This window comes from Malaya genurostris, chromosome 2 (genome assembly GCF_030247185.1).
Source record: "Malaya genurostris strain Urasoe2022 chromosome 2, Malgen_1.1, whole genome shotgun sequence".
Lineage (NCBI taxonomy): Eukaryota > Metazoa > Arthropoda > Insecta > Diptera > Culicidae > Malaya > Malaya genurostris.
Genome location: NC_080571.1, coordinates 130,522,939 through 130,545,865, shown reverse-complemented (window position 1 = coordinate 130,545,865; position 22,927 = coordinate 130,522,939). Strand labels below are relative to the sequence as shown.

Genomic DNA, 22,927 nt, shown 5'->3' with positions numbered 1-22,927 from the left:
TATTTCCAATCAAATGGTGACATAATATTAATAATTGATACAAAATTGACTGAGCTGTAATTGTTCAAAACCTGACCACATTTCTACGTGTATTTTTCTTGAGTTTCTAGTTTGCACCACTATATAGAAAACAAAAATGTGTTCCACATTAAAAATAAAGCATCCCTAATGAAATCAGTTCAACATTTTATTTCTTGTAGTAATTAAAATCCGAGTTAAAATCATTGGGTTATCATTTACTTTTCAGTGCATTAGTCAAAAGATATGACGCGAACGTTGGTTTGTCAGGTGTATCGAAAATGAGTGTGATAATCCAGAGGACAGTGATAGACAAAACGTCCTTAGCATATCGGTAGTAAAATGTGATTAGGGCATATCGCACGATAGGCCCTTGCGAATGTTACAAAGTATAATGCTCATTGCTCGGCTCTACAAACTCGGACGTCGATAGAAGTCCAATCTAATTGTGCGCAATATGCTTGAATTTCATGTTTAAAACTTGAGTAATGAGCATTATTTTTCGTAATTTTCGAAAGGGCATATCACATGATATGCCCTAATCACATGTTAGTACCGATATGTGGATTATGTATCTGATTTTCAAGATAAGTGTATTAAACCCTTGAGAAAGTCGGTCGATTTTCCATTACGCCATTTAGCTTACAATATCTCATCGCATCGGAATTTTCCGACTGTGTCAACTATTTGAATCCGTTTGGTAATTTTTTTTAGCAATGGGAAACCTGAAACCGACCTTCTACTTTGCTCCATCGAATCAGCCAACGACATAGAAATGTTTGATTAATACACCAAATCTATCAGGCGGTAATGCTTCCTTTTTCTGTGGAAATGTTCCAAGCTAGTGATGTCGTTCATGTCAGCCATCTATGGCTGGAGGTCATATTCGGACTTCCGGTGAAACTCTCAACGGGTGAGCACGTTGCATCGTGTTAGTCCGGAGAAAATTCGAGTATTTCGCAAGAAAGAAAGGATTTTCAGCCGTACTTTGACGATTCGACGCAGCCACACAGCGAGATTTTCGCTTGTAGTCAAGTGAAAATAAAGTCCATTGGACTATAAACGAAAATTAACTGGCAATATAGCCTTAGTTGCTGTGCCATCAATTCGGCGTCATCTCAAGTGAGGTGACGCCAACCAGAAAAGAAGAAGAAGAAGAAGAGGTCATATTCGACATTTTTTCTGGATGAAGTCTTTATTGACAAGATTTTCCGTGAATTTGCAGAGATTGGACACCGACTTTGCTCTGAAAGCAGATGAGCCAGGTCCGATTTTTCGCTAGTATAATTCATTAAATTATTTACCTGCAGCAAACCCCCGTTATGTTCCGGTTGCAAACTATTTGTTTATTTGTATTGGGACTCCTTGGAAACTAGCTCGTAGCCAGAGATGCCAGATATTTTCATAGAAAATCTGTATTCTTTGCATAAAAAATCTGTATTAATCTGTATTCACTAATAAAATGAAATTCTTACAACAAAATGATGCTAAGATATGTTATTCCAGGTGGTTGTAGGATGGGAGATTCAATCAGCTCACAAGAATATTCATTTCATTTTTTGTATCCACAACAACTGAATTGTAATCCCATATATTTAGGGTAACAGAGGTATTTTGGCCACTTCATTTATTTTGGCCCACCTAACAAACTTTCTCGATTTCATCGGATTTTATCGATGTTAAGTAACTCATTTTGCATCAATTTGAAGCTAATCACATTAAATTACCTATTGCGGAAGGGTTTTTTAAAGATATTACAATATTTGGTGGATATTTTTATAAAGTGGGCCAAAATAAAACCAATCCTAAAGTGGGCCAAAATACCTCTGTTACCCTATCTAGTTAGATATTGGTGACTTTATAATTTGACATGAAGTTTCAACGCCCAATATGCAACGTCAAGTCGGTTCATACAACTCTCAGTTTGACAGTAAAGTTTCATAATGCCATTACTTCCTTGAATAAAGTACTGTCTTTGAGCTTTTTTTTTCCAATAAATCAGCTTTTCTGTTAGTTTTTCATTCTTTTGTTTCCACTAAGTCATTCCAAAAATATTGAATATCAGTTCAAATTGGTTTCAAATTATAATATAAATTGATTTCATAGATTTTCATATTAATTTGTGATTTGTCCGTTGATTGATAGACTTTTATATCGTCACAAGAATCAAATACAAAAAGATAGCTCAGACAGAAAAGTTAATTTTTTCCTTTCTTACTTTTTGTGAGATCTGTATTAAATTAAGGAAATCTGTATAAAATCTGTACTCTGTATTAAATCTGTATGAGCATGTAAAAATCTGTATAATACAGATAAATCTGTATAAATGGCATCTCTGCTCGTAGCAACAAAACAGTGTTGCTCGACAAGACAATTTTTGGTAACTGATGCAGTGCTGTCAACTGTTTTTTCCAAAAATCTGTATTTGGCGAAAAAATCTATCTGTACAATATCTTTCTCTAAAAATCAAACATCGATTTAGTGCGGAAACTGATTTTGCGACCAAAAAAAAGGTGGCTCGACCTGGTTTAACCCTATGAAATCCAACACAAAAACTGAAAATCGGTATTTATCTGTATGAAAATTGAAATATCGGTATTTTGAGAGAGCATATCTGTATTCCTGTATCGAGTCCAAAAATCGGTATAAATACCGAGAAATCGGTATAGTTAGCAGCGCTGAACTGATGGTAAATCATTACCGGACATTTTTCAAGCCGATTTTTCTTCAGAGTGCCTGGTCGTGTCGTCGGTCAGGTCGTGTCGTCGGCTGAACTGTCAAAATGTGTTCATTCGATCACACAGAGAAAAAATTGTAAACATAACCAAATTTGGGTTTCACGCAACGATTTTTTTTTGTTAAAATAGTGACAAAAGAAAATCTGGTTTGATATTGAGCAATTTGACGTCTCTGTTACTCACACCAATGCAGAGTGCGCAGATCTATTCATATACGAAATTAGAATGTGTGCGAGCCGAAGTCAAAGTTTCTTGTGGGTTCAATTTTACACTGAGGTAAAACACAAAGATAAACTCAAGATTACAATGTCCCATACGATTCAATGAAAAATGTTGGGTCAGTAATCGTGAACCAGTTGGTTCAGTAATAATGTAATTTTATTGACCCTCCGTTAATAAGCGTCGACTAGTTCCGACAAAATGCCATGGAAACAATTCAAGTTAGGAAGGAATCAAACATATGTTTACATTCAGCACATAATGATTTCTTGCCACCACTGACTTTAATGCTTCATAAAAAGGCAATAACAAACTAAATAAATTCTAGGCAATTGTTCTAAGTAGTTTTTACTTTCTTATTGCAAGAATCACTGGGTATAAGGCAAAATTGTTCAATATCGTTCATACTGTAGTTTGATATTTTTCCAAACATAAACAATCATTGTCATAGCTACGACGCATCTAGCGATCAGACGCTTGTTGTTTTGCTTCAAAATACTGAAACTGACAGTGAACCGAGCTAATCGAGGGGTCCTATTCAAATGATACATAAGAAATCGCAGACTACTCCATCTTGAGTTTATCTTTGGTAAAACATTTTTGACTCATAATCATACACTGCGAAAAATGCAAATAGAATTTCGTAAGCTATGAACTAATGAACCAAGTAGAAGACAGTTCCATTACGTGATATAGTGTTTCATGAACGATTTTATGTCTTTCTCAACTGGCATTGCAGTGTTTTTTATTGCATATATGTCTTTAATAATTGGCACGATGCGGTTCGACAAAATTCACTGGGTTATTTAGACATACTCACACTAGCATTAAACACAGACTAACAGACAGGACACTCAAATTAGATTCTTCAATCATTTTAACGGTCATTTCGAATATTCCTTTATTTGGGACAGTACTCACATGTGTCATGATGGCGCCACGTTACCCTATCAAAAACATCCTGTCTGTCATCTACAATGTGTTTATTTTTTTCATTTACCAACAGAGCTGCCATTCATACAGAATTACCTGTAATGTTTTGATTGGTATACGTCCATGCGAATTTCATGCAGGATACAGATTTAATACATATTGCCAAAACTATATACAGAATTGTGCCTACTTCTCATCCTTCAACAAAATCGAACCCGTTTTGTATAATACTTACTTACTTCTGGTCTGCCGCCACTTAATTTCGGGTGAAAATTACCAACACAATAAAAAAAAGTCTAGATGAACAACGCTGAGTCAAATAAATGGTTACCTTCCAACATCGCGAAAAAGTTAAATATATTATCAACGTAATCCAATAATTTATTGTGACGATTCATTATCAAATATTTTGATGAAATCAGGCATCCCTGCAAGCAGCTGATCGGTGTTGACAAACGAGGGGAAACCAACTAGTAAAATAACTTTGACATAACACAAGGGGTGTACAGATAGTAAATAGTTCGCGCAGCACAATATAGGTGGAACTAGTGCATCACGAAAAATTATTTTCATAAGAATTTACTCATACTGTCATGTCTGTTAGTCTGTGCATTAAACCTTTCAACTGCTGAGAATAGCCACACCAAAACATTCGCACGTGGATTGGACTATAGAAAATATTGCTGCTTGAAACTACAAAACATGATAATCAATTTTACTCAGAGCAAATTCAGCAGCTAGAAGTTCTATATGGAAGATCTATAATAGAGCAGAAACTGGAACAAAAACGTATCCCCAGCAAGCCGTTCTAGTTTTATTTATTCGACCAGTTCTTCTGTCAAATTTGAGACTGGTCCAAGATGCCGTTCTATTTTCTGTATATTTGAAACACGAGCAAAACACTGCTGGGGCTGCCAGTTTTTCTTGTTATAAAATTCAGATTTAAATTATGTAACAGGCATAAAATTTACAAATATTTCACTTGTGCGTTTCTGTCAATTTCTTGACAAACAACAATTTACAGTGAATTCAATTTGAGAAATTTGTTATGAATGAACGAACCTTAGATAAAGTTAAGAATTGTTGCTCTTTAAATTTACAAGCTTTTTAGTTGAAATAAATTACTTTAAATTTAGCTATTTCAACTAACGCTTTTGTTTGTTGAAATCATACATTTATGTTTGTTTTTAAAAATAAAATGATTTCTTTCAAAATAATTCACAAGGTTTTTATTTATACTACTTTTATTTCGATTTATATTGGTTTAAAAATTTCTAGAAAACAATTATTTTTAATTTAGAAATTTTTTAAAACATTTGATCGTTTCGTCATTCCCGTTGCTACACGATCGAATTTATTCAATTGTAAAGCCCTGTTTTTTAATTTTTATAGCATCCAAATGGTTCGGTGCTCCATCAGTCCGACCAAAACAGAGAACCTGCATCAAATATTTTTTGTAAAGAAAATGTGTTAAGTAATGTTGTTACACTGTGCATTGTTACACTGCTTCTATCAGTGCGCCCCTCGTTTGGGCTGTCAAATACAGTGAGACTGATGAACGTGCATTCTTCATTCGAGTTGTTGTTCTTACCGCGTTAGAACGCGTTATTTTCTTTGTTCACTAAATAAAGTTACAATCGTATGTTTCTCGCGTGTTTACTTCGTATTTACTATCCCGAAATTCCGATACGCTGTTTTTCACTGCCGATGCAAACCTGAAAAGCCATCAGGTTATGGGCCCAGTCGCGGAACGGAATAGAAAGTGCGAAAAGTATTTCGGCCAAGTGAGCCAACGTGGTTTTTGGTGCCAGTGATTTTCCACTCCATACAAACATTGTATTGTGAGAGTGAGGTTACGTTATCGCGAAAGAACGAACAAAGTGAACGGTTGAATTGTTGAAAACAATGAGTGACGCCAAGTTTATGATCCCGAAATTGAATGGGACAAATTGGCAAACATGGTGTGTACGAGTGGAAATGCTGCTCAGCCGAGAGGATTTATGGCACGTCATCGAGAACGAGCCCCCAGAGGAAGGTGCAGTTGATCCTGATATTTTCACCGAGTGGAAAGCTGCCGACCGGAAGGCTCGTGCTACGTTAGTGTTGCTGTTGGAGGACAGTCAATTACCACTGGTGAAAGGAAAACCCCACGCATGGGAAGTATATCGTGCACTCCGATGCTACCATCAGAGAACTTCCAGATCAGTACGTGTAAGTTTGCTAAAGAAACTTTGCGCGTTCAATTTGCTGGAAAACGGCGATCTAGAACAGCATTTGATGGTTATAGATGAAACATTCGATCGCCTCAGCGCTGCTGGTATGGATCTTGACAAAGATACAAAAATTTGCATGCTGCTTCGTAGTTTGCCACCGTCATTTGACACAATCGTTTCTGCGCTCGATTCAAGATCAGACGACGACATATCTCTAGATATTGTAAAGGCAAAGCTAATGGACGAATTTCAACGTCGAATCGAGCGAGAATGAAGATAAAATCCGAGAAGGCGATGCGAACAGCGGAATATACAACAAAAAATGGCAAAGAGACCAGAGTTTGCCATCACTGCAAGAAGCCCGGTCATTTGCGCCGTAACTGTCGGAAATTGCTTGCAGCCAAAAAGGAGGATGACTGTAACTCGAAAAGTGAACCGAAAAACGAAGGGTCCAAAGCTGCCCATAGCGACAGTCGTAGTGTAGCATTTACTGTCGGAGAAAAGTGTTCGTCTTGGGTAATCGATAGTGGAGCAAGTGCCCACACGACCAACGACCAGTCGTTTTTTAAGCAATTACGTGAATTTTCCCGTGGCTGGATCACAGTGGCTGATGGCAAGAAAGTGCAGATTCAAGGAGAAGGAAATGGTATGTTGATTGGTTTTAATGCTGATAATAAAACTGTCCGGATTACTATGACAGATGTGAAATATGTACCAGGACTCTCTACTAGTTTGATTTCTGTTGGCAAACTGGTGCAGAAGCAACTGTCAGTCTGCTTTGATGATACGAGTTGTCGAATAGTTGATGCGGCAAACACTGTTGTTGATGCGGCAAACACTGTTGTTGCAGTAGGAAGTCGATGTGGAAACTTATACTATTTGCGATGCGGAGAATCATCCATGAAGCTGAGTGAAGGACATCATCAAGTAAACTGCCAACATCAATGGCACCGTCGGTTGGGCCACCGTGATTGGGCAGCAATCGAACGAATCAATAAAGAGCAATTGGCAAGCGGCATGAAGGTGAGTGATTGCAATTTGAAACTGATATGTGAGTGTTGTTTGGAGGGTAAAATTTCTCGTAATCCATTCCCTCCGAAGAACGATCGGAAATCTTCTGCTGTGTTAGACATTGTGCATACAGACCTGTGTGGCCCAATGAAGCACACAACCCCGAGTGGAAATCGGTATGTAATGCATATTATCGATGATTTTAGTAGATTCACCGTGACTTATGTGCTGCAAAATAAAAGCGATGCCGCACAAAATCTAAAAGATTATGTACGCTGGACAGAGAATATTTTTGGTCGCAAACCGAAGGTCATTCGCTCGGACGGTGGTGGTGAATTCGACAACGGAGAACTACGTAAATTTTATAAGAAGGAAGGCATCAAACCGCAATTCATTACACCTTACTCACCCCAGCAGAATGGAGTGGCCGAACGAAAGAATCGTTCAATTACCGAAATGGCAACATGTATGTTGTTGGATGCTGGTTTAGACAAACGGTATTGGGGCGAAGCAGTGTTGACAGCGACATACCTGCAGAATCGATTACCTTCTAGAACTATATCCAAGACACCGCACGAACATTGGTGGGGACATAAACCAGATTTGAGTCATCTGAAAGTGTTTGGTTCCCAAGCTTACGTGCATGTTCCGGACGTTAAGCGTAGCAAATTGGATTCAAAAGCTACGAAGTTAGTATTCGTTGGATATTCGCTCGAGCACAAGGGCTATCGTGACGCAAAATTCCTGGAGCTTGGTAATGGTACTTCTTCCATCGAAATACCGATGGTTGATTCTGCTCAACGCAAATCACCAGATATAAAGTTGATACCCTTTAAGGAGGAGTTTGAGGAGAAACGGGAAACTGATAATTCCGATGACGAATATTTTGAAGCAGCAAATCCTGAAATCGAGACTACCGAAAACATTCGAAGATCTCATCGAGAAACACGTGGAAAAGTTCCTCAGCACTTTGATGATTTTGTGCTGGATTATGATGTTGGTATTGCTGCGTGTGCTATGGAAGAACAGATAAATTTTCAAGAAGCTGTGAAAAGTCCACAATGGCGTCAAGCAATGGACGAAGAAATCGAATCTCACAAACTATGTGGAACTTGGGACCTTGTATCGTTGCCACCTGCAAAAAGGGCTGTAGGTTCTAAGTGGGTTTTCCGTTTGAAACGAAACGAGTTCGGCGAAGTAGTTAAACACAAGGCAAGAGTTGTTGCGCAAGGGTTTTCTCAGCGTGAAGGAATAGACTTTGAGCAGACTTTTGCGCCAGTTGCATGCCAAGCAACGTTTCGTATTTTTCTTGCTATAGCGATGAAAAGAGGATTATCCGTACAACATTTCGACGTAAAAACCGCCTGCCTCCATGGTACGCTGGAAGAGGAAGTCTTCATGAAACAACCTATTGGTTATGAAGCAAAAGGAAAGGAGGAGATGGTTTGCAGGCTTAAACGTAGCATATACGGCCTACGACAATCGGCCAGATGTTGGCATCAAAAGTTAAATAACATCTTAATGAAATACGGATTCGAAGCAGCAGGCTCTGATCCCTGTTTGTACATAAAGCAAAATGATGAAACTACCATTTTCTTAATGGTTTATGTGGATGATATCCTGATAGGATCGTCAAAGGACAATGAGATCTTAAAGTTATTTGATTATCTACAGCTGAAACTGCAAATAACTAGTTTGGGTCAAGTGCGTCATTTTCTTGGCTTGGAAATAACACGATACGGCGATTGTTTCACAGTATGTTTGAAAACATATATTGACAACCTAATCAAAAAGGTATGGTATGGAGAACGCTAAGCCTGCAAAAACCCCAATGGATGTTGCTTACCTGAAAATGAATGATGAAAGCAATACTTTGAATGACTCAACAAAATATCGAAGCCTTGTAGGAGCGCGGAAGCTGATTGGAATGCGGCTAAGCGACTACTTCTCTATCTAAAAGGGACACGAGACTACGCTCTACAGCTGAAAGGAGATGTGAATCAACCTTTGGTCGGTTACTCTGATTCGGATTGGGCAGGAGATGTGAGCACGAAACGATCGACCTCGGGATACGTGTTTTTATTCGCTGGAGGAATTATTTCATGGGCTAGCAGGAGACAATCGAGCGTAACCTTATCAACTATGGAGGCCGAGTACGTTGCGCTTAGTGAGGCTTGTCAAGAGGCCATTTGGCTTAGGCATTTGTTACAAGAGTTTGGAGAGAAACAAATTGATCCCACAACTATTCCAGAGGATAACCAATCCTACTTAACCTTCGTGCAAAAGGAAAAACACAGTCGACGATCTAAGCACATAGAGACGAAACAACGTTTTGTCTCGGAGCTTTGTGTTGCGAAGAAGATAGCTTTGAAATATTGCCCGACAGAGGAGATGCTGGCGGATATATTCACGAAACCATTAGGTCCCCAGAAGCATAAACGGTGTTGTGAGCTGTTAGGATTGATTGAAGCAGTTCACATTGAGGAGGAGTGTTGAGCGTGCATTGTTACACTGCTTCTATCAGTGCGCCCCTCGTTTGGGCTGTCAAATACAGTGAGACTGATGAACGTGCATTCTTCATTCGAGTTGTTGTTCTTATCGCGTTAGAACGCGTTATTTTCTTTGTTCACTAAATAAAGTTACAATCGTATGTTTCTCGCGTGCTTACTTAGTATTTACTATCCCGAAATTCCGATACGCTGTTTTTCACTGCCGATGCAAACCTGAAAAGCCATCATATAATAGAACAGAAACTGGAACAAACGTATCCCCAGCAAGAAGTTCTAGTTTTATTTATTCGACCAGTTCTTCTGTCAAATTTAAAACTGGTCCAAGATGCCGTTCTATTTTTTGTATATTTGAAACACGAGTAAAACATTGCTGGGGCTGCCAGTTTTTCTTGTTATAAAATCCAGATTTAAATTTTGTAACTGGCATAAATTATGCATCTAGAACTAAAACACTACTGAATATGCCTTTAGGAAATGAAAGAAGCAGATCAAATTTTACTCTTGAAACGCGTACCAACTTCTTCCGCGGGAGACAATAATGCTGTGGTTTATACGCGCGAGGAAAAATTGTTCTGGTTTATATGAAATAGAACTAACGCGATTCATTTAAACATTAAACTTAGTTGTATCATTACACAAATAATATAATTTCTGCGCATTTGGTGAATTCGTGAGACGGCCATCCGAGATAAATTGATGATGAGTGTTTCCGATAAAGCTTTGCAGGAGAAGCTACTAAATAAAGAGAATCCTAGTTTGGCGACTGTGGAAAGGTTTATTGTGAACTGGCAGTTGGCTGGGTCACAGGCTCGAATGATCGGCTATCGACAAAGCCAAGTAGCTTCTGTGAGGCAACGTTTGGGCAGAAGAGACACGTATGAGAAGAAAATCATTCGTAACAAGGCCAGAAACAGAAGTCGTAGTGCTGTTTATAAGCAAGGACGAAATAAGAATTATGAGTTTAAGCGACATGGAAGGTATGCGGACAAGATTTGTGATTTTTGTGGAATCAAGGGTCATATCAAACGCAATTGCTATAAACACATGAGGCAAGAGCGCCATTCGGTTAAATTTATAGATTTGAGCTTTGGTGATGAACACATTGGCGAGCTATTCAACCGATTGGGAACGGATTTGAACAAATCTGAAAGGTTTGCGATGCAGGTGATTTTTGTGTATGAAAGTGTCGTCTTTTCTTTTTGATTTTTGAAAATAAAGATTCAAGATCAGCTTTTTAACCAGCTTGTGGTTGATTGTGGTTCGGCTGTTTCAGTTATTGGTTCAAATTTATATGACAAAATATTTGATTTGCCTTTACACAGAACTGATAAAGAATTGATGGTAGTGAATGGTTGAAAGTTTAAAATATTTGGTAAAGTTGACGTAATGGTACGTTTTAGGACCATTGATATTTTATTACCTTTGTTTGTATTGTACTGTGATTATGATTTTGTTCCTTTGATGGGTCGCAAATGGCTTGACGTATTTTACCCTGATTGGAAGGAATATTTTACAGGTGCTAATCAAATCAACACTTTACGTTCACCGAATTCAGCTGAGGGTATTTTATTGGAAATGAAACAGAAGTATTCTCAAGTTTTTTCAAAAGATCTTTCTTCTCAAATTATTGGGTTTGAGGCAGATCTGGTGTTGAAGGACGATACTCCTACCTTCAAACGAGCTTGTGAAGTTCCATTTCGCTTATGGGAAAAGGTAGTAGAGCATTTAAGTAAACTTGATGTGGTGACCACCCGGCACTACAACCAAATACAAATTATAATACGGAATACTTCGACAAATTTTCAAGGACACATTTTGCATCGTGCGGTACACTGTCATGATACACTGTCAGAGTGACAATGTACTTTAACGAGTTTTCTATAAAACTAGAAACACTGAAGGGTAAGAACAAGTTCATCATAGTTACTGTTTATTATAGTGAAAAATAAATAAACAAACAGTTTTTATCTGATAATCAAGATCACAAGCGAAATGTAAGTTAAACAATAATCTAGAATGGTTAAGCCACCATGAATATACTACTATCTGTATTGATATTTGTAGATTCGTGGGTGTTTGTGTTCATTTTCCATCTTTTGTGCTAGTGCCGGTGATGTTTAGACTGATTGTTGCAGTTTAATTAGGCTCTCTGACAGCTCACTTACAACCACAAATGCAAAGGAGATTGGTTTGTTTTCATCAGGAAACGCATGCATTAAACACGATTCAGACGATCAATCAACTTCCGTCGACGTCCAGATTATTTTTATTAATTTTTTTAGCCGAATATTTCTCACGTATCCGACGTTAAAATGTTCCGTGAACTTGACGTAGTGTCCTTTCATATGAATTGCTTACAATTAATGTTGTTGTTCCGTAATCGTTCCATGCAGGTGATAGTCGCTTGATGCTGCGTGTGAATCGCTTTTACATATTGTTTTGTTTTCATCAGGAAACGTGTTGTTGTTTTCATCAGGAAACGTGTTTTTCAGTAGGGCCGCTGTTCATTTTTTACCGGGCATAGAAACCTCAATACAGCAACGATAAACATAAACAAACAAGTTTGTTTTGCACCGTAGCAACTAGCATAAATCGTTGCCAGAAACGATCTCCTTCCAAATTTTCAAACTATCGCAATGAAAGGGAGTAATTTGCTAGGCTTACTTGTTCAGGCTGTGAACCAAACATTGGCGGTTCGTTTGTATGGGACTTAGGGGTATTATTATTTGTATTTGGTACAACCCTGACTGAACAGCTGCTGGATAGCTGTCTGTCACAGCGTACACCTCGCGTTAGTTACTTTGTAGTGAATATCACCTCCCAGTGTAATATCGGATATAACAGCACAGACTAACAGACAGGACACTCAAATTAGATTCTTCAATCATTTTAACTGTCATTTCGAATATTCCTTTATTTGGGACAGTACTCACATGTGTCATGATGGCGCCACGTTACCCTATCAAAAACATCCTGTCTGTCATCTAGACTGTGTTTATTTTTTTCATTTACCAACAGAGTTGCCATTTATACAGAATTACCTGTAATGTATTGATATGTATTTGCATTTGTATGCGAATTTCATGCAGGATACAGATTTAATACATATTGCCAAAACTATATACAAAATTGTGCCTACCTCTCATCCTTCAACGCAATACAAAATCGAACCCTGTTTAGTGGCAATATTTACTTGCTTCTGATCTGCCGCCACTTAATTTCGGGTGAAAATTACCAACACAATAAAAAATAGTCTAGATGAACAATGTTGAGAAAAATAAATGGTTACCTTCCAACATCGCTAAAAAGTTTAATATATTATTAACGTAATATAATAATTTACTGTGACGATTCATTTCCAAATATTATGATGAAATCAGGCATCCCTGCAAGCAGCTGATCGGTGTTGACAAACGAGGGGGAACCAACTAGTAAATTAACTTTTACATAACACAAGGGGTGTACCGATAGTAAATAGTTCGCGCAGTATAATATAGGTGGAACTAGTGCATCACGAAAAATTATTTTTTATAAGAATTTACTCATACTGTCATGTCTGTTAGTCTGTGATAACAGTGGCGACGAGAAAAAAAATAGTTCAATTTCGCGTTCAAATAGTGATTTCAGCAGTGTTTATTCCTGGTGTTAAGTTTGCCAGAGACCGTTTACGGTTACCGCTCGTGTTTTCGGACTGTTTGCCGTAGGTTTTGTCAACGATCACGTAAGTGTTTTGCATGTTTTATTCGCAAAGTGTTTAAGTGCATGTTTAAAAGTGCATTTGAAGTCATTCTAATTTTTTAGCACACAAACGGAATTGTGCTTCATTTTGTTAGAAATTGAGTTAAGCATCAGGAAAACCATTTTGGATTTTGGTTTTATGTTGCATACTACCATCAACTTAGAGTTGTACACCCGAGTTTTGCTTGCAACATCTATTTGTTTCCCAACAAAAATTTGTTTCATCGGCGACTGTTGTTTATCGCTTGGTTTTGTTGCATATGAATTTTATGTTTATCGCTGTTTACACGCTCTTTGAACTAGATCGATTTTCGATCGGGTACGGGTAAAAAATTTTACTGCTCACTCGGGTACGGGTCGGGTACGGGTAAAAAAATTTACCGCTCACTCGGGTACGGGTCGGGTACGGGTAAATTTTTGTTTCGGATCGATTACCCGACCATTTGTACTTCACATAAATATGTTTACACGTTGACGAGATTTTTTCATTGCAAAACAGTTCTTCCGAAAAATAATCAATTTGATTCAAGGGGTTTTGACATTCGCGCGTAGGACCAGATCTGTCAACTGGCATCTTTTTCCAGAAATAACATTTTTTTCTTCATTTAAAAAAAGATCAATCATAGTTACGTGAAAAGTTATGTGAATATTTCCCGCCCTACTTTGTTTATAACATATTTAGTAAGACACACTGCCTTAGCTCTATGATGTTGCGGTCGGAATCTATTTTTCACGTAGGTTTTAATGGACTGCCATGTGAAAGCTGTTTAATGCACAATCCAGTAAAAATTATTTGATTCATATACGGCCTTACTCGCATATCAGTCTCATATCGTTTATCGCAAATTTTGAGTTAGCTTGAGGAATGGAGTCTTTCCTCAAAATACTCTCAGAAATTGCAATGAAAGTTGAGGGTTTGTTCAGTAAAATATAAAAAAAATATCAACTCATTTCTGTGTTCCATATGCTAAAGTACCCGCATATCAGTCCCATTCAGTGCAAAATTTCAATAATTTCATTTGTTGCAATTTTGGAACAGCAAAGGTGTATTACCGATATTTCATGTAATAATACCAAGATTTAGCATTAGGGAGCAAAGCAAAGTCTTGGCATTACATTCCTTTCGTGGAATTTGGCCTTTCTGTTTCAACAGACTTCGCAGCCGATTCTTAGTGTACAGAATCATTGCATGGCTAGTACTATGGATCCTACTGACACTAAGAATCCTTCCAGGTCAGGGCTCGAACATACGACAGCTGGCGTGTAAGGCGTCCTATGCATTGAACCGCCAACCCGGGACCAGCATTAGGGAGCACAATAAATAAAAAAATTCGGAAATAAACTTTTGATTGTCTTTTTCTCAACATGCCGATTTCCCATATGGGACTGATATGCAAGTATGGGCAGTATATAAAATGTAGTGTAGTATTCATATTACATTCAGATACCAGAAAACTGTTATTTTAAATATTGGTTGGAGATTTTCAAAATTTTCATAAAAATCATTAGGATTCTTACCATAAAAACATGAACATTTATTTCAGAAAAACTGCAAAGAAGTTCTTCTTATTCTGCACTTCTGGGTGGTGTCACCTCACTTGAAATGACACCGATTGATGGCACAGCAAGTTGGGCTATACTGCTAGTTAATTTTCGTTTCTTTTCACTGGACTACAAGTGAAAATCTCGATGCGTGACAACGTGGAGTCGCAAAAGTAAGGGTGAAAATCTTTTCTCGCGAAATACTCAAATTTTCACCGTGTTCACTCGTTGAGGGTTCCACCGGTTCAATGGCTGTAAAAACCACCAGCTACCGATAACATCGTGGGTGTGGGTTTGTGAGGTTTACAAAACGGGCATAGTTGACAGATTAATTTAAATCAAAATCATAATTCATTTTGCTTCGTAGTAAAAAATTGTACAAAAAAAATTCTCACGAGTGTTCAAACTACTTACACTTGAAGGACTCACTGTTCACCATTTTCAAAATTGAATTTTTCTCACCGGGAATACACGTACATTGTTTGATGCTTGGTCAATTCACGTAAACGAACTGACGGTACTCATTTTAGGGGATGTTCGCATAACATTCATTTTCGTCACGTATAATATTCAATTTGACATTTGGAACCATTTTACGTGATTTTTCAAGTGATTCGAATGTGAATTTTTATTTGTGTGTCAAGATAATGAGCACGCTTACTTGTGGTTCTAAAGAATTGGATCAAAAGTCGCACTGTTTCGTAAAAACCATACCTACCCAAAATTGAATACAACGGGTATTATGACATTTTGAGTAAATATGCTTCTCGAAAAATTTGAGTTGATATTTCTCCCTTTTGTTGATATTGTAAATGAGTACAAAGTACCAAAGACATTGAAAATCTACAGGGTCCGCCATCTAACATTTTTTTGTTGAACTAGCGGTTATTTCGACATTGGTAACCTTAATGTAACTTCAGATTTGACAGAAACTTAGTTTTATCCTTCCGCTGAACGAAAATGGTTGTGTATACGCTTGAGGACAGCGTGAAAATAGTGCAGTTTTACTTTCAAAATCATGGTAATGTTGCGGAATGTGTGCAAAAAAATTATCTTCTCGGATGAGGCTCATTTTCATCTCGGCGGGTATGGTAATAAGCAAAATTGTTGCATCTGGGGACGGAAAACCCGCACGTCATCATGGAGAAGCCGATCTCAGAGAGTGACGGTTCGGTGTGGATTTTTGTCTGGTGGCATCATTGGGCCTTTTTTCTTAGAAAATGAGGCAGGAGCCGCCGCCACGGTCAATGGCGAGCGGTACCGCGTCATCATTAGCGATTGGTGCTTCCCGTTACTTGAAGAGGAAGACTTGGACACCTTTTGGTTCCAACAAGACGGCGCTCTGTGCCACACAGCCAACGCTACGATCGATCTTCTGCGCACAGTCTTCGAAGATCGGATCATCAGTCGAAATTCGGATGTCGTTTGGCCGCCTCGGAGCTGTGATTTGACGCCGTTAGGCTATTATCTTTGGGAGGCTGCCAAAGATAAGTGTTATGTGGACAAGCCAGAGACAATTCAAGCCTTGAAGGATAACATTCGTGCATCCATAGCTGAAATAAAGCTGCATACAATCGAAAATGTATTAAAAAGCTGGACCGACCGTATGGCGTACTGCAAGGCCAGCCGAGGCAGCCATTTGAATGAAATTATATTCCACAATTACCCGGAAAGATTGTACTTTAATATGAAAAAATAAATTTTGAATTCGGATGAATCTTTTGTGTTTTTTTTTGCATGTTTAAAAAAAAGTTACATCACATTATTCATGCTTCACAGTGTATTTATATGTTTAAAAGTAAACAAGCATTTTAATGTATTTTTCTTACCAACTAGAGCCTGATACTGCTCGACTAAAACACTTTAATTTTTCCATACTGAATTTTGGTAAAATTTTTACTACTCATTCGGGTCGGGTACGGGTACAGGTAATTTTTAATCGGGTACGGGTAAATTTTTTTATTTTTTTTCGGGTACGGGTAATTTTTTTTTATTATTGATCGGGTACGGGTCGGGTACGGGTAATTTTTTTAATTTTCAATCGGGTACGGCTCGGGTACGGGTAAATTTTTTTGCTGATCACTCGGGTACGGGTCGGGTTCGGGTATAAGAATTTCTATACCCGACCATCTCTACTTTGAACATAACTCAAGGTTTGAATTGCGATTACTCAAATTCATAAACTGGAACAATATGTTAAAATTTGAGTATGAAATTGAGTAAAATAAACTCGTTATGAGTTCTCTCGCATATATTCATATATTAGAACAAGCGTTGAGTTTTTAAACATTTGAGTGAAAAAATACTTCTTGCAGTTCAATGCGTTTTCATCCTCGGAATATTCTTATCGAAATAAAGAATGCAAGATTACGTCGTTTTCCATTGCCGTTTCTAGATCCGGTTTTGAAAACATAAATCAACGTCAATCATTGATGTTTTGTGGTTTCAACTGTGCTTAGTGAAAAGCGCAACGTAAGAATATCAAAATAATTTAATTTTGACTCCAAACCGTTCAAAAGGAAACGGTTTTGATCACTATTTTCCACATTCATAAGAAAGAAGAATTACTTTGTATATGAAAATTAACGAAGAAAAATTTCTTCATTTTGAGAGCAAGGAACTCAAATTTTGAGTTGAACTTACTCAAATTTTGAACAAAATATTTTATTCTTGTTTTGAGTAAAAATTACTCAAGTTTTAACAATTTCGTCCAAGTCCCTGCTAGGCCGCCATGTTTTCGTGACCATCATCTTTTCCGCAAAGACGAAAACAACGAAGAAGTATATAAGTTCGTTGTTGCTAAATATCTGTGATATTTAGCTGTGAAAGTTGATTTTTTTATGTTTGATTATAAATGTGATATCGTTATGAAACGTGCGCTGCCAAATTGTAATACTGACTTTCACAATCAATGAAGTGTTGTATTTTACTTCATTTTGTTTACTTTGCTCTCACTGACACTGACTGAGATGTTGGTTACGATAGCACTAGCTGGAGCGCCTTATTGTTGCCACCGGGCTGATTTCGTCCCTTAACGCAAAAATGAGTAGATAGGTGGTAACTCAAGTTTAGAGTACGTGCACTTTTTATGAATTTAAGTGATGTGTCACTCAATTTTGAGTTATGTTCAATAAGGGTGCACAGACTTTTCAACCCTGTCTGAAGATATTTGAAATTTCTACCTTGCATCTCTGCGTGAGACTGTTGTTTGCTGCATACGCTTAGAAAAAGTTACTCAGAGTTTGAGTACTGGTTACTCATTTTCAAATGATACATGGAAACGTCAAAAGTTGAGTAGTTATCATCAATGATATTGAGTAACTCCTACTCTAAATTTGAGTTTAACGCAATAACTCGTTTTTTTGTTACTATTCGCAAGATTAGTCTAAAAGTTGTAATAACCATTTGTAGCAACAGGTTGTATATTTTGTTAGTGAGATCGCGTATTTCTAGGATGAGTCGCTCAACACAAACGGTGTTGTGTCTGCAAAAACCGGAATGATAAACTCCGTGTTGTGCTTTAGAATGGAGCCGAATATGCTCAAATATGAGGAATAAGTGTATGATTGGTGCCTGAGCATAACTGACATGTATGTTAATTTGCGATTGACACACTACTCCAAGCAACCACCACTTGAAATAGTATTGAGTTCAATTACTTAATATTTTTATACAATACACTCAGAAAATGAGCAATTTTTTTGCAAATTTGGTATATGTGAAATAAAATTTCACTCAAAATTTGAGTTATAGTTACTCTATTTTTGGTACATGTACAAATAAAGTATTACTCAGTAAATGAGTAGATTTTACCCAAATATCGTTTCCAGTGGAAGAACTCAAATTTGAATAACTTCGGAGTTACTCTAAATTAGAGTTGTTCCACTTTTTCTGTAGATGAGTGAGATCTTACTCATTTTTGAGTAACTATTTTTAAGCGTGCAAGTTGAGCAATTTGACATCTCTGTTACTCACACCGATGCAGAGTGCACAGCAGAGATGCCATTTATACAGATTTATCTGTATTATACAGATTTTTAAATACGCATACAGATTTAATACAGAGTACAGATATTGTGCATGCAGATAAAAATCGGAAGCGACGTCTCTCTCGCCTGATTATGTTGCTCCAGCGAAGTTCACTGTGCCCCAATGGTATGTAGACTGCCATGCCATATATTAATCATTCATAATTGTACGAAAATTCACTCCCTTGTAACGTTCAGTGTCAAACCCATTGATTCCCAAACATACATTATCAACTTTAAGCGCATACAGAAAGTAATATTCCATCGTTATGTGCTTCGATAGTGGAGGCAAGATAATGTTTCCATTTATGTTGAAGCACGTGGTTCATAAACAAGACAACAAAATATGTATAAAGTAACATGATTCTATCAGTTGATGTATACACTGATCGCAATGCGCTGATGACATTTATTTGCCAACTGCACTTAATCGAGATTGAATTCTGTAACACAAAATACACATAAAATATCAATGTTCAATTATAACTATTTTATTTGCGGTACACATTTGTTTAATATGTGACTCAAAAAAATCAATCATTATGTTGTATCTAATGTTTCGAATCTGTTGCATACATAAAGTTCATATTATAACGTTATACCTTTTTACCAATACTAACAAAACATGAAAAACATGTGCAGGTCTATTACTCTTACCACTCTTGCCTACGAACCGAACTGATGCCAGGAAATTTTTTCAAAAATATGTTCGCCGAAAAAATCATTATATGCAAAATAGGTGATAAAGTCCCATAAGAATTTATTTTTGTCAGCAATTTAACTTAAATCCCGCCAAGTACGAACGAGAATTCAGAAAATATCATATCAGCATTGTCGGAGGAATCGGTGTATTTTTAAAAATAGATGCACCACATTGAATCTGTGCACCAGGCATATCTGCAAAAAAAATGATGGCGTTCACAAACGAAATTTGTGCCGAGCTCAATTTACCGGTTGAATTTGCTGAAATATTTACAAGTAAGTATTAAACTGTTTGATAAAGTACAAGCTAACTGTTATATACTGTACAATTTGTTTTATTTACTAAACCTTACACTAAATTTTATTGTCACTGAATAAAATTCTTTGATTTATTCTGATTCTAGTTTGTGAGTACACTAAGGAAGCATTAAAAACTGTTACCAAGCTCCAAAACAAGCTTCCAAATCCAGTGTCTACAGTAAATATTTAGTCGCAACAAGAAGAGGAGTCATCATTGAACAGTGTACAACAGATCGGTATCGTGACCAGCATTCATCATCAAGACACAGACGGTTCAAGTGTAGTCAAGACATTGCAGACGATACCGAACGACTTCAATTCTACAGAGTACTGTAATCTACTTCACTCAGGCAGTTCTTCACAAGTGGTCGATGACACACAAAGTCATACCGTGTTTCTGCAGAACATTCATACACAAGCCAAAACAAATATTTTTGACTCTGCAGCCATTAATTCTGTTGCTAAATCGAATCCGGAAAATTTGAACGAACAAATTTCGAAACATCTCCAAACAGCACTCATCTACCATCAAAAAGAAAGCGGCAGGGCATAAAGATTTGTGGAACACACCCATAATTCTCAAAATTTTTATCAGGAAAATTGTCGAGGACTTGACCATGTTCCGGAATCAGAGGTAGCAAGTGACACTGTTATTACATCTTCTTGGTAGTGTATAGAAAGATCCGATTTGATTGAAATATTTGGACTTAAACAAGTTATGTGAATTGTTGAAGGCAGCAGTTACCGGTCAACAACTAATAAGTCGTGCTCAACAAGGACTGTTATCCGATAAGAGTCAAGCGGAATTAGTCTCCATAATCTCGGAATATCATATGAATTCAAATGGAAAAATCACGGAAGAAATTCTTAAAACCAACACTAAGGCTATTACAATGCTATTCAAAAACGAAAAACCGGTAATTATATTCTTAATTTTGTGATTTTTTGCGTGGCAAGATATGTTACTTTAAACAATTTTGTTTCATTTAGGAAATGTGTTCCACGAAATCACGGTGGAATATTATACAACAGTATCGTTAACGCAAGGCAAAAAGTCGCCAAACGTAAACTGAAGTAAGAGGAACATCTAGCAAAATCGATGTGGTTCATTCACGACCCTCACCCCTCAGGAGAGGAAGCATTGAACTGGCTCAACACTAAACCGTGGGCAACAACTCTTGAGAAGTGGTCTGTAAGTTTCAATTGTCGTCAGTCCAAACCAAAACCGTTTGATACTGAGTTCGCCTTGAAACAATTTCGTCACTACGCAGAAACGTTCGGGTACCAGCTGGAAATTTTTTTTTTATTTTAATCCAGTTTTCATAACAATATTTTTCTGATTTACAGAACGTAGGTGGTTATAACCGTCATTACCTTTCATATGAAGCAGTAGCGAAGCTAGAAGAAATACATATAATAGGAATACAAGGCAAGGCAAGGTTTCCCAACAGAATTACACAAAATTGATCACGAATGTTATTTTCGTAGAAAACGAGCTTTTTTTTCGTTAGATTAAATATAGCATGATTCTAATTGAATATGAATAATAAAGATTCTTTTCTGTATTCTGTTTTTAAACATTTTAGAAATTATTATACAGAGTATTTGAATCCCGACCTAAATTTCAAAGTACATGAGCCTTGCATGCATAGTATAATGAGTATCAATATTCATTCAATTAAAATTTATGTTATCTACACATAAAGAGTAGTAACATAACATAACGCATCCTAATATTTTTTTATAGTGTGCATTATTATTTGCATATATAATGAATGTGTGTTAAACATAAGAACAATATCAAACCCAAAATAGTCTGGTATGTGCAGAACTCATATGTAGCAAGTATAAACACTCATTGCAAAATTGTATATGATTAGCACATATCAACTATGATGAATTTACCCTCAGTGTAGGAAATGGCAGTTCAACTGACGTCGCTCGGCAACGTCGCTGCGCTGGACTGTCCAGCGAATTGCAGATTAGTGCTGCAGTGACAATATTATACAGATTTTCTAAATTTTATACAGATCTATACAGATTTCACAAAGAGTAAGAAAGAAAAAATTAAACTATTTCGCCTGAGCTATCTATTAGTTTCTATTTCTTCGCGTTTCGTCTTCGGCTTGTCAGTGCTTAAAGCAGTTCAAACTGAACTGCCATCTCGCGCCTAGCAGATCAATCTATACCGCTAAGCATACGTAAAGTTGGCACTATTTATGCAATCCTCAAATGATATTGTACAAGTGCCATATTTTTTTCTGACGTCTCAGGCGTAAACGAATGCCGGCTTAATACTGGCCGTCGCAAAATGTGAACATTTAGGGGTTTTGTTGGTTTGTGCAAAAAGCACATTTTTTGTTTCTATTTTTTCGCGTCACAGTTTCTGCACAAACCAAAAAAAAATACTTCTAAATGTATCTATTAGTATTTGATTGCAGTGACGAGATAAAAATTTATTAATCAACGGACTACATGTATAATTTGAAACCAATTTGATCTGATATTAAAGGAAGTCATGGCATAATGAAACTTTGTATGACCTGAACATTTTCAAACTATTAAGTTTCGTCGATGAATTGTAAGCGTTGCAATGACTTACGAAGATATGAAGAATGAATGCTCATTAAATCTGTTATTCTTTAATCATAATCTATTGGAATAACATCTTCCAGCCTTATTTTATTGTAGAAAATTCATTTCATTAGTAAATACAGATAAATACAGATTTTTCCGCAAAGCAATACAGATTTTCTATGAAAATATCTGGCATCTCTGGTGCACAGATCTATTCTGTATAAAATGTTCATTACGACCTAAGCAACAAAAGTAAACAAACCGAGATTTTTAATGCATTTTGTTAGGAATGTCCTAATACACGCACTACCCGAACACCGTTTCTCGATTCACTATAGATTCACTAAAAAATGTGTCAACACATTTGACGTATGTCGAAATCAATAAAATATAATCAT

At 37.0% G+C, this 22,927-nt stretch overlaps 1 long non-coding RNA gene across 1 annotated transcript; it reads left to right on the top strand.

The window, feature by feature from the left end:
• The first annotated feature begins 19,635 nt into the window (after positions 1–19,635).
• LOC131430882 (uncharacterized) lies at positions 19,636–21,413 on the top strand. The gene is made up of 3 exons (XR_009229581.1): positions 19,636–19,928; positions 20,057–20,869; positions 20,943–21,413. It is a non-coding gene; the product is annotated as an uncharacterized LOC131430882 (long non-coding RNA).
• Positions 21,414–22,927: the final 1,514 nt, after the last annotated feature.